This window comes from Bos indicus, chromosome 29, assembly GCF_029378745.1.
Source record: "Bos indicus isolate NIAB-ARS_2022 breed Sahiwal x Tharparkar chromosome 29, NIAB-ARS_B.indTharparkar_mat_pri_1.0, whole genome shotgun sequence".
In the NCBI taxonomy this organism is placed as follows: Eukaryota; Metazoa; Chordata; class Mammalia; order Artiodactyla; family Bovidae; genus Bos; species Bos indicus.
In genome coordinates, this window is record NC_091788.1 from 39,511,915 (window position 1) to 39,523,192 (window position 11,278).

Consider the following 11,278-nt stretch of genomic DNA (forward strand, 5'->3'; position numbering starts at 1 on the left):
ACTGGTTAAAACTCAACATTCAAAAAAACTATTCACAAAAATATACTCAACATTCAGGGCATCTGGTCCCACCACATCATGGCATATAGATGAGGGAAAAGTGGAAACAGTGGCAGATTTTATTTTCTTGGGCTCCAAAACAACTGTGGACCTTGGCTGCAGCCACAAAATTAAAACACACTTGCTCCTTGGAAGGAAGAAAATCTATGAAAAACCTGCACTGTGTATTAAAAAGCAGAGACTCACTTTGCTACAGAGGTCTGCAGTGTCAAAGCCATGATTTTCCAGTAATCATGTACAGATGTGCGATCTGGACCATAAGAAACAGTGAATGCCAAAGAATTGAGCTTTTGAACTGTGGTGCTTGAAAAGATTCTTGAGAGTCCCTTATACAACAAGGAGATCAAACCAGTCAATTTGAAAGGAAATCAACCTGTGACCCCTGCTGTCTCAGCTGAGGCATCTACTAAGGGCCTCCAGGTGGAAAGAACAGATGCTTCCACTGAAAAAGTGCCTAACCATGGCAGTTCCAAGCAAATAGTTTATAGCTCCATCCCTGAAAGAAGCTCAGAAATGCTGAAGGCTCTGTGTTCCCTGGGTCCCCTGATGCATGAATTGCATTCTCCCCAGCAGCATTGGAGGCAAGGAAGGGGCATTCTGGGCCCTGGAGGAGGGGGATGGCTCAGGGATCCACTGGGGCCACCACTTACCAAGTAGGACTGGAAAGGACAGACCAGGCATATGTGGCAGAGAGCTGGTGACTGGGTGTGGGACAAAAGGGAACCAGCTCTGCATGAAGTACCTCACCCAAAATCCCCTGGAGGACATGCCCAGTGATAAGAATATCTGAGATGGGACAAAGAGAGTCTATTTAATTATCCCTTATAATTCCTCTGAATGAGGAGGTGGTTGAGTTGGTGGGTCATCACAAGTTCTTCCATGGCCTAGACCACCTGCTAGTCGCTATCCTTGGGTCTGCCTCTCCCCAGCTTCAGTCATGTAGTTTTGGAGGAAATTGACTATCATGTCCTGAGGGTTCAGGGCCAAAGACCATGTAAAGCCGGTCATAATACCACATTTTCCTGCCAGGATGGCTGATCTAAGGCTGTACATGTGATCTGAGGTGGGTCATTCAGAGAACACCCTTGAACTCTGATGTCTGCAATCTTCTTTCCTTACTAGGTGATGCCTTCGGGATTTAAAATCCTAGGGCAGGTAGCTCGAATTCCCTCACTAGGTGTAGAAGCCTTAAAGAAGAAAGTTGACAGGCTAAGACCATCAAAGAAGAGTAAAGGGAAAGAGTGAGGGTGAGAGAGAATTGATGACTTCTGATTTCTTGGGTCCAGTCACTGAGATCTTTGTATTTTCTCTGATTCTTGTGTCCTGGATTCCCAGAATCATTTCAATGAGTCTCCCTTTTCCTTAAAGCCAGTTGGAGTAGGGCTCCTCTCAATTTTGATTCAGACTTGGTTCTAGATCCTTCACTCCCTGACACAAACAGAGGCAACATTTATTTCAGTACCATTAAGAGTGAAACCCTTTATTCTTTACTGAGAATAGGGTGTACAGACCACCAAATACAGTTCACCAGCATCCTGGGCAGGAGTGCCCAAAGTGTGCGTGAGTGTGTGTTAGGAGAGGCCTTACTGATTCCTGAACCACTCCAAGCATTTACACTGCTTGTGCCAGGCCAATCCTGTCATTTCCTCAATCATAAACCAAGAAGTACTGCCTCAGGAAGACATCACCCAGGATCCAGGTCTCTGTAGATGGACTCAATTTGCTCTCTTTAAAGGCGGTATAGTAGTGGCCTCTAGAATCCTGGGGGAGTCAGAGACACACACCAGTCAGCATGAGCCCTTACCGGTGACTCCCCCCAATATCCAGACCCAGCTCAATTCTTTGTTTTATTTCCCTCTTTTGGTAAGCATCAAGGGGTTTTCTCAGCAGCAGGGGATATGAGAGTTTATCTAAAACCAAAGAGGGCCAAGACATGAGGTTGCCATGAGGAAGGGTGTGGGGGAGGGGAGGACTGGGAGTTGGGGAAACAGAGGAATGATAAACAACAAAGTCCTACTGTAGAGCATAAGGAACTATATTCAATATTCAGTGATAAACCACATGAAAAAGAATAAGAAGAAATATATAATTTTATATGTATAACTGAGTCACATTGCTCTGCAGCAGAACTTAATGCAACACTGAAGGCCAATGGCATCCCACTCCAGTACTCCTGCCTGGAAAATCCCATGGAGGGAGGAGCCTGGTAGGCTGCAGTCCATGGGGTTGCTAAGAGTTGGACACGACTGAGAGACTTCACTTTTCCTTTTCACTTTCACTTTTTACTTTCATGCATTGGAGAAGGAAATGGCAACCCACTCCAGTGTTCTTGCCTGGAGAATCCCGGGAAGGGGGAGCCTGGTGGGCTGCCGTCTATGGGGTCGCACAGAGTCGACCACTGTGAGACTTCGGACACGACTGAAGCGACTCAGCAGCAGCAGCAGCAGATTAGCCACACTTCAATATAATTATTTAGAAAAGAACAAGTGTGTCCATAGCTCTCCTCACTCCCTGTTTCTTTCCTTCTGACTCCTGCTCTGTTTTCTCTGCAGAGAATGCTGGTTTTCCTCCTGCATCCCCACAATCCATACTTTATTATCAAGCTCTATTTTGTATTGGAGTATAGCTGATTAACAATATTCTGAGTTTCAGGTGGATAGTAAAGGGGCTCAACTGTATGTATCCGGGTATCATGGTCCCAAAGACACCCCTCCCATCCAAGCTGTCATATAACTGAGGGGAGTTCCCTGTGCTACAAAGAAACTCGTTGTTGGTTATCCATCTTAAATAGATCAGTGCCCACAACACGTTCTTGAAGACTTAACTCAGGAAATCTGAGAAGCCTCCTTCGGCCCACACTCACCCTCTTTGGCCACTCCAGGCTTGGGTGGGTAAGGTACTCTGGTTTCCCAGCCCCACCAGTCAGTCCGTAGCCCTCATCACCCCTAGTAAGTCCCCAGTGCCCCAGTGCAGAGCACCTTGAGATGCCATTTGCATGGAATCCAGTGCACTTTTGCCTAGAACCAAGCAACCCTCCATATGGCTCAATGAGTTTCTGGTTTTAGAATTCCTGAAATTCCCTCTCCTCCTCAAAGCCTTCTTTGAGTCCATCAGCCTGCTCTGAACTCTTGCAGGGAGCTGACATGAAGCCTCCACCCTACGTGTGGGCTGAGCAGTCACTGAGCACCCTTTATTCACATTAGCATCCAACCTCCCCACAGTGGGGACAGGTACCCCAACTCACAAAGGAGGCACCTGGCCAGAGCAAGGGGAAGATGCAGCCGAGAACTAGGCTGACCATGTAATTTATCACTCAAACCAGGAAAGCTTTGAGAAGGGAAGGGAGACTGTGAACTTATGCTAGGACATCACACTGGGACTGTCCCCAGCCATTCTCCTTGTAATATGGCCTATGTCAGGGACTGCTGTGCTGAATTTCATGTTCATGCACCTCTGAATTCAGATTGAATTGAAGCTCTTTGAGGACTGAGGAACTTAGTATTCCCCTCTACCTGACTCCTACCATGCCATATGGTATGGTATCTCCACATTTATATCAGGAAGATCAGTGTCCCACACAGCCCTTTACTTTCAAGTGATTGGTGTTGTGGGAGGCACCGGCCCAGCCACAGGGCTCAGCAGCATCTGCAATGGTGTGACATGGCCTCCAGAGGGCGCACTCCTTCCAGCAGTAGCCCAAGGGTTCCTACAAGCTCCAGTTTGAGAACCAACCCTCAATATTGTCCCCTCACCTTGAGGATGTAGGCGCGAGCTGGCACTGGGTAGTTGACGCCGTTGATGGTGAAGATAATAGAGGGAAGGGTATTGACCACAGAACAATAAACTTAGTGCAGTTAGAGAGAGAGGGTGAGAGATTGGCCCTGTAGTTCCTTGTTGTGTTTGGAGACTGGAAGTAACCCTGGGGCATGACCCTTCACCTTGGAACCCCATAGCCTGGCGCAGATGAGCTTCTGTATGTTATTGACCAGTTTTCCTGAGGCGTCGATATGTCATGTCCCAGTGTCCACAAGGGCCTCACAGCTGTCAGAAAAAGCAATAACCTTTCTTTTCATGGAGATGCTGAGAGACAATGGAAGAAAGAGGGCATCAAGGTCACTCAGATTCTCCCCAGAATTTCCCCCTTCCTGACTGTCTCCTAAACAGCCCTTCGTCTCTTGCCCTCTTTTCCTTTGCTCTCGACACAGTACCTTTCTTGACATCCTCAAATGCAGTACTTGAATGCACCAGGATATTTTGTACCTTGACACAAGCTGGTCTTCCTTCCTAGAAGACTCCACTCCACTTTGACTAGCAAATTTCTTCTCATCTTCCATATTCCACCTTAATTGTATTGTTTTCGGGAAGTCTTTTCCCCAGTGTTTATCATTCTCCTGTCTTGGTCTCTCTCTGTAGACCCTTCCTCATGTCTGCTGCTGTTGCTCCTGCTGACTCACTTCAGTCGTGTCTGACTCTCGGAGAACTCATAGAGGGCAGCCCACCAGGCTCCGCCATCACTGGGATTTTCCAGGCAAGAGTACTGGACTGGGTTGCCATTGCCTTCTCCTCATGTCTAGCATGTACTAAAGTCACAATTCACTTCTGGGCGAGTCCCTTCATGTACATCTGCCTTCTTAAATGTGAGGGTGAGTTTTAATCTCCTTGCATCCCTAAAGTGTCTGGCACACAGTGAATGCTCAATGCTTGTCTGTTCAATGAGTGAACAAAGACTGAGAAATCAATAAGAAACATCCAGAGAGCTGTATGTGATGGGGAACAAATAATGGGTTGCACACAGAGTGAAGATGGAGATTTGCAGGGGCAGCAGATTCTCTTGGTAGGAGAGAGGGGTTCCTCTGGGAGAGGGTATCTCCCAGCACTGCTCCTACAACCAGCTCAGACCCTGAGACCCTGGCCAGGAAATACATGACTAGCCCACAGAAACACCAAAGGACAGGTCAGCTTTTGTCTGAGGGTATCACACAGAATCCTATCAATTATGCCTCTTGTCCTCAGGTCACTCCTGGATCCCACCTTCCTGATTCTCTGTTATAGCCCCTGTCCCACTGTGTGCCCAAGAACATGGAATGTCTGTTTTATTAGTTGCTTTCACATCTTAAGACTGCAGCCAACCTCTCTCTGCTGCTGGGTAGTTGCTCCCTAAGAAGACCAGTTTTCCCCATTTTCTCACTGTCCCTGTTTTTAAAATGACATTTATCTGTACTGAGAACTTCCTATGTCCTAGGTAGCCCTGGACAGTTGGTCATCTTATCATAACTCTGTTCATGCTGGAGAAATTCTCCCTGATCCTCTGTTCACCACACTCTAGAGTCCTCTAACCATGCTCCACGCCTCACAGGGCAGTGGGTGTAGCCCTCTCCCAGCTGCACAGACCTCTTGGACCCTTTTAGGACCATGGTCAGAGCCTTTCTCAGAAGGCCTGGGTATTATGAACCCATGGGTTGTTTGTGTATTTATGGGCTTGTGTGTTTGTTTGTATGTGTGCTTGTATGTGTCTCTGTGAGTGCTTGTGTGTCTCTGACTAGCTATGCATGTTCTTATGTGTCTCTGTGAAGGTTTATATGTGTCTGCTTGTGTGTTTCCATGTGTCTGTGTGTCTGTCTGTGTCGTTGTGGGTGGTGTATATGTCTGTGTGACTGTATGTTTAAGAATGTATTTGTGTGTGTCTGCCTATGTCCATGTACAGTAGTGGGAACACCACTTAGGCTGACCCTCAGAGGGAGAGGCTTACCGGTCCATGTGTACAGTCCACTACCTGCTTCAATCAATGGTACCCAGTTGAGCTCTCCCTTGTAGTAGCGGTGGTCCACCCCACCAAACCACCACACTGCCCTCCCGCTTGTCTCTGAAGAGAAGAGAGGCTGAGATCCTTGGAGGACTGTAAAAACAGCACCGTCTGAGAGCTGTGCTGGTCCACCCATCAAGGCCCTAATAAGGTCCCCATGTACAAATGCAGAAATAGTGTCTAGGAGCGATTGAGATCCAGACTGAGGTCTGTTACTGGCTAATGAGTGGCACAGAGGAGGTAAGAAGTTAAATCACTTGGCTGGGCTCCATCCACTATGTCTTCTGAAGATGCCCTGGATCTCCTGTGACCTGAGTGCTCAGACACTCTCAGAGGACAGGGTGCTGAAGTGTTTTGGCCTTCCCCTTGTCTACCTTGTCATTTTTCAGGAAAATCAAGGCCTGGGAGTTCTAAGGGTGTGGGTCCAGGTCACCCAGAATTGGCTCCGCTGGCCTGTGAGCTCTACTGTCCAGAGGGTCCCACACTCAGAAGGGACCCCAGCTCTGCTCTCCCTGTCTTGAAATGCCTAATATTTCTTGAACAAGGGGTCCCACACTTTTGTGTCCCACACTTTCATTTCTCACTGGCTCCACAAATTGTGTAGCTGGTCCTGGGCTCCCAGTGAAATGCTAATGAGGAGGGAAAGATATCCCCCATCCTTCTCTTTCCTTCCTTATCAAATTCATAAGCAAATCCTAATGCCTTTTCCTTCAACTTGTTTCCTGTTGTCTTCCATTAGCCTTCCTCCTCACACACCCCCAGAGACCAATTTACTGATCTTGAGCCCAGGAGTAGGGTTGTGTTCCAATAATATTTTATTTATAAAAGCCAGTAGTGATGCCAGGTAGGGGCCGGGGGCCATAGTTATCCTGGGTTAGATTTTATCTTAGGATACTTCTTTAGCAAGTGTTCTATAATTTTCATGCAACTGAAAGCAACTTACAGCTTATTTGGATAAACTGATTGTCCACCTCAGACTTACTTGCTCAAGTAGAAGGCAAAAACAGGCTCAGAAATGGCACCTTGATTCTTCAGCTTGCCAAAGATGGGGATGGCTCCAGAGAAGGATATGCTGGGGTAGTTCAAGCCGAAGACACCATCATAAGTTCTGCCTTCAAACCCATATTCCGCCATGCTTAGACAGAACGGCTGGTTAGTACTTACAAGGTCCCCAATCTGTGGGAGAGAAGAGTGATCCCACTTACAGATATGTGAAGTGGGGCTAGGACTGGCCAGGGATGCATTGCCGTTAGATCCTCAGAGAAGAATTGAGGCTGGGCTCTATCTTTGGTGACCCACAGATGGTTAGACGAAGCTGGGAGGGGAATCTGGGTTTCACTTGAGAGAGGCTGTGAATTTTAAAACATCTGCCCCTCTGAAAAACACCACCTGAGTGAGTCAAATTGGCCTTGTGGCTTCTGTACAGGTGGGGCAACCAAGAGTCAGGCCAGGTCCCATTGGTGCCACCTTATGGACAAAATGAACGAGAACAAGATAGCCTTCTCTTTGGCATCACTGTGACCTAATGACAGGAATGGACTGCATTCTCTGTAATGTACTGTGGATTCTGCATCTGTCCAGGAAGACAGAAGCTGAAAACACAATCTTGCTTCCAGTGTCTATGAAATTACTCCCTGAGGAATTCACTTTTGGGGATACGTGTATATTTCTGTGAATGTGTACGAGAGAGAAAGAGAGGGGAACTACTCGGGCATTCTGGGGGAGGCGGGCCATAGGTTTATTAGACTCTCAAGGGTCGTCTAGAGTGAGAACTCATTTATCAGGCCCCTTGACCTCTCAGGCCCCCAGTTTAGCACTCTAGATACCTGAAGCCAATGACTGCCCCCAGGGTCCTCAGATCAGTTTTATCCTGTCCCCAAACATCCCACAGCAACTTCAGCCCTAAAAAGCCAGCCTAACTCCACATTTTACCACATGTGTGCCCTTAGCAAGGCCCTTGCGGTCTGTACTTCAGTTTCCTCATATGTCTCATGAGCTATTCAGAGTAACTGCTGTGTGGGGTTGTTGCAGGATTAAACTAGTTATCACCTGAAAGTGCTTGAAACAGTCTGTTAATATAAAAGTGGGTGCTTTTCTCCCTTCTTCTCTCTCTCAGCAAAATGAACCTTGAACTGCTCATGGGCAGAGGAGCTGCAAGTCCACACCTCAAGCAAATCTCTGGGTTAGCTAATTTGTTTACTCCTGTGTCACCACAGGCACTGCCTCCCCAGAAACATATCCTATGGATATGATGGCCATATATATGGGAATTAGGCTAGGAAGGGTCCTGCCAGATTGTCCTGCATCTGTTTTGCAAGCCGTGGTCACTCCATAGCCAGTCTTGACTCAGCATTTGTTACACTGTTACCCAAACTGTGTCATAAGCAACAACTCCATTCATTCTCCTAGATCCATAATTGATGGTGAAGGTCTTATGGGTAGGCCGGAAGGTGGAAGACTGAAGATGTCTGAACCTAATGTGTGTAGCTGCAGACACAAGAGATGAGTTTCATCAGGTGCCAAGGGTGGAAAACAGGGCAGCAGGGCAAGTGAAGGATGGTCCGGGTATGGGGTGTCTGTACTCACAACAGGCTGCACTGGTGCAAAAGACAGGGGGCACCCACAAGTCAGATGAGGCTGTGTCAAAGATAACCTGGAATTCCTGAGGGGGTGTTCCAATGGTGATGTTACCCACATAGACCAACTACAGGGAGAAGGAGGGAGTGGGTTAGTGCAGAACTGGCTATCCTCTATTCCCACACTGATGCCTCCCTCTGGGTGTCACATATCTCTTGAGATCACTTTCTAACCACTGTGCACCTCACAGAATTTGATCACAGACATATCTGCATTTGATATATTTTTCCTGTGCTACATTGTATGTAGGATATTGACTATATGACCAGGAGTTGAAGTGGTACCTCCTGCATGGGCAGCCCAGAGGCATAAGCACTGGGCCTCTAGGACCACTGGACACCCAAGGAGGTCTGGTGCCTTCATTTGAGAAGCTCTGTAATCTCTTCAAACCCAGCCTTAGCAGCCCCTTCTCCAGGTGTTCCTTCTTGATCAACCCCAGCCACTCCCTCTAAACTCAGACCACATCCAATCAACACCACACAGGTGACCCTTTCATTTGACATGTATTTACCCTTTGCCTATCTCTCAGGCTGGCATGGGCATTCTTGAAGACAAAATAAGCCCTTTGTCTAATCTCAAAACAGTGACCACAGTGATCGTTATGGCCATACATGGAATACAGATTCAGTAACTTATTACTGCTGTCATTCTTGCATCTGTGGAAACTGAATTCCTCTGCCTGGGGATTCACAATTGCTTTGCAGTTGGTTCTACCTTTTGATCAGTGATGGCTGACTCTTCATCTGTAGCTGAGTGGCTCACGTAGTTCAGAAGGAACAATCGCCATCAAACTAATGACACATGCTTGACAGAGAAATGAATATGTACCTGCCACCTGGTAATTGCCAGGCCCAGTCACCAAGACCAACAGTTGAGGATGAGAGTGCCTTCTCCTCTGGGTGGGGTCCCTCTTTTCCACTGTCTCTGCCTCCTGCAGGAACCCCACCCTCAACACCCCACCTGGCACCTCCAAATGAGCCCCATGCCTGGCTAGAGAACAAGGGGGAGCTGTGGAGCACCATCCTCCCAAAATACTCACATCCATAATGTTTCTCAGAGGGTAAATAGTTAGTTTTGAGCCACGAAAAGAAATCTGGGACCGTCTGTAAGGATGCTCCTTTAAGAAATCCTTCAGCATGTTTTTCCCACTGAGTGTTTTTCTCATGGTCTTCACTCTCCTTAGAGGTATTCTTTCACCGAGCATTTGACAAAGAAAACAAAGAAGATGCTACAATTAGCTGTCAGTGTTAAGGTATAACTGTCATTGTAATGGCCCTGTGTATTTTCTAATCATTTTTATGAGGTACATTATTATCAGAATTTTATACCTATACCATGGCAAAGACATAGATTTGAATACAGGTTCTTTTCTGCAATCTTGGATAAGCCATATGACCATGTGGTGTCTCAGTCTCCTCTTTGGTAAAATGGTGGAATGTAACAATACAAACCCTCCAAATAGAATATCTTGGGGATAAGAGAAGTGATGGATATAAGGTACCTGATAAATAGGAAGTCTCAACAATGACAGCCATTAACATTGCTGTTGCCATCCCATACTATCCTTCTCATAGAACCTCAAGGAAGGAGGTAGAAGGGGGACTCTCATCCTCTTTTACAAGGGAGCAATTTGAAATGCAAGAGGTTTCGAGTTGGCTGTGGTCACACTGCTTGTCAGATATAAAACAGTGTATCATTCTCCAAGTTGTCAGAGAAGAGAGAGTTGAAAGAAGAATCCAAGATATAGGGAACAAGTAATGGAAATCCAGAGGCTTGAGAAGGAAGGACAAGTCAAATGAAAAATTAAAAGAAACAACAGAAAGAGAAATACACTCCCAGTGCCTTCCAAAGAGATGGTGAGATAAATGACAGTGATACAGAGATGCAGACATAGGCATATACACACTGAGGTAGACAGGGAAAAAAGAGGACATGTTGAATAAAATGTAGAAAGTGCTATTCCACAGGACCACATCGACATCTGCATAGACTGTGCACTGAACAGTTGCAAGGAGTTGCATTTTCAATAGGTCGTGACATGATTGGACCCCAAGATTTGTGCAACCATGCAAATCTACACCAAGACCTTGGGATCCACGGTTCCTATAGTAAGTTACTTATCAGTAAGTAAGAGTTGAACATTAAGACTCTTAGGGAAATATTCCATTCCCTTCTAAACCTGATGGGTGGAAGAATAATCAGATGAAAAGAAAAGTCTGAGAAAAGAATATGATGTGACATACAGTCCCCATACTTACTTGACTATGCACTCTGAGAAGGCCACCAGCCCGAGGAGCACAAGCCACTTCATGCTTCTTTCCTGGCTCCAAGTACTCAGGGAAGTTTGGGTTCTTAGCATGTAGTGGTGACCAGGAGCCCCTAATTATATATGCTCTAAGCTACCCTAGTTTTCCCCTTTAGACCACTAAAAGATCTGGAAGAAAAAAAAAGCTCTTGATAAAATCTTTACCTTCATCAGTGGCCTTGGTGAGTGGACTTTGCAGCTTTTCAGAATACAGAGAATTGAAACAATCTCTTCCTTGAAGCTTGGTTGGAAAGTCAAACTGATCTGCATGGACATCTAATAAGATGGAGAATCTTGCCTACTTGGAGAAAAAATGGCTAAGAACATCATGAAAATGGATACTAGGGGCCATACTCTACACGTGTGGTTTCATGTTATCTTCCTAGCCACTTCATGAGATATTCATTGCTGTGTTCGCTGGAGAGGAGATTCCTAGGAGGATAAGTTGTCAAATGGCAAAGTGAAGACTTCAG

At 46.4% G+C, this 11,278-nt stretch overlaps 1 pseudogene; it reads right to left on the minus strand.

Annotated features, from left to right (window-relative positions):
- Positions 1–1,671: 1,671 nt before the first annotated feature.
- On the minus strand, positions 1,672–10,811 carry LOC139180724 (pregnancy-associated glycoprotein 1-like; annotated as a pseudogene).
- Positions 10,812–11,278: the final 467 nt, after the last annotated feature.